This window comes from Papio anubis, unplaced genomic scaffold (genome assembly GCF_008728515.1).
Source record: "Papio anubis isolate 15944 unplaced genomic scaffold, Panubis1.0 scaffold1254, whole genome shotgun sequence".
NCBI classification, from domain to species: Eukaryota; Metazoa; Chordata; class Mammalia; order Primates; family Cercopithecidae; genus Papio; species Papio anubis.
In genome coordinates, this window is record NW_022161197.1 from 2,115 (window position 1) to 4,007 (window position 1,893).

General features: G+C 41.6%; 1 pseudogene; it reads left to right on the forward strand.

Moving 5' to 3' along the window:
• Positions 1-274: 274 nt before the first annotated feature.
• LOC116272557 lies at positions 275-1,092 on the forward strand (annotated as a pseudogene).
• The last annotated feature ends 801 nt before the right edge of the window (positions 1,093-1,893 follow it).

Consider the following 1,893-nt stretch of genomic DNA (forward strand, 5'->3'; position numbering starts at 1 on the left):
CTAGGCCCGCAGGCCTGTGATGGGAGGGGCTGTGGTGAAGACCTCTGACATGCCCTGGAGACATTTTCCCCATTGCTTTGGGGATTAACATTGGGCTCCTGGTTATTTATGCAAATTTCTGCAGTTGGCTTGGATTTCTTCTCAGAAAATAAGATTTTTTTTTTCTATTGCATTGTCAGGTTGCAGGTTTTCTGAACTTTTATGTTCTGATTCCCTTTTAAAACAGAATGCCTTCAACAGCACCCAAGTCACCTCTTGGTTGTTTTGCTGCTTAGAAATTTCTTCTGCCAGATACCCTAAATCATCTCTCTCAAGTTCAAAGTTCCACAAATCTCTAGGGCAGGAGCAAAATGCCACCAGTCTCATTGCTAGAACATAAGAAGAGGCAGTACAATGAGCTCCATAGAGACAGTGCTGGGGCAAGTGAGAGCTGGATTGGCACTGGACAACTCTGTGCCTTGCTAAGGAAAAATAACTAAACATGGGCAAAGAAGATCCTAAGAAGCCAAGAGGCAAAATGTCATCATATGCATTTTTTTGTGCAAACTTGTAGGGAGGAGCATAAGAAGCACCCAGATGCTTCAGTCAATTTCTCAGAGCTTTCTAAGAAGTGCCCAGAGTGATGGAAGACCATGTCTGCTAAGGAAAAAGGAAAATTTGAAGATATGGCAAAGCCGGACAAGGCCGGTTATGAAAGAGAAATGAAAACCTATCGACAGGAAAGAGTTCAAAGATCTCAATGCACCTGAGAGGCCTCCTTCAGCCTTTTTCCTGTTCTGCTCTGAGTATCACCCAAATATCGAAGGAGAACATCCTGGCCTGCCCATTGGTGATGTTGTGAAGAAACTGGGAGAGATGTGGAATAACACTGTTGCAGATGACAAGCAGCCTTGTGAAAAGAAGGCTGTGAAGCTGAAGGAAAAATACAAAAAGGTTATTGCTGCATATTGAGCTGAAGGAAGGCCTGATGCAGCAAAAAAGGGATTTGTCAAGGCTGAAAAAAGCAAGAAAAAGAAGGATGAAGAGGAAGATAAGGAAGATGAAGAGGATAATGAGGAGGAGGAAGATGAAGATGAAGAAGATGATGAATAAGTTGGTTCTAGCACAGTTTTTTTCTTGTCTATAAAGCATTTAAACCCCCTGTACACAACTCACTCCTTTAAAAATTGAAATGTAAGGCTGAGTAGGATTTGTTTTTAAACTGTACAGTGTCTTTTTTTGTATAGTTAACACACTACCGAATGTGTCTTTAGATAGCCCTGTCCTGGTGGTATTTTCAGTAGCCACTAACCTTGCCTGGTATAGGATGAGGGTTGTAAATTGGCATGGAAATTTAAAGCAGGTTCTTGTTGGTGCACAGCACAAATTAGTTATATATGGGAGTTGTAGTTTTTTCGTCTTCAGTTGTCTCTGATGCAGTTTATATGAAATAATTGTTGTTCTATTAACTGAATACCACTCTGTAATTGCAAAAAAAAAAAAAAAAAAGTTTCAGCTGTTTTGTTTACATTCTGAATGCTTCTAAGTAAATACAGTCTTTTTATTAGTATTGTTGTCCTTTTCATAGGTCTGAAATTTTTCTTCTTGAGGGGAAGCTAGTCTTTGCTTTTGCCCATTTTGAATCACATGAATTATTACAGTGTTTATCCTTTCATACAGTTAGCTAATTAAAAGCTTTTGTCGGTAGAACTAGAGGGGCGGAGCAAGATGGCCGAATAGGAACAGCTCCAGTCTCCAACTCCAGCATTTACACAGAAGACCGGTGATTTCTGCATTTCAACCGAGGTACTGGGTTCATCTCACTGGGGAGTGCCGGACGATCGGTGCTGGTCAGCTGCTGCAGCCCGATTCAGCGAGCTGAAGAGGGCGAGGCATCGCCTCACCTGGGAGCTA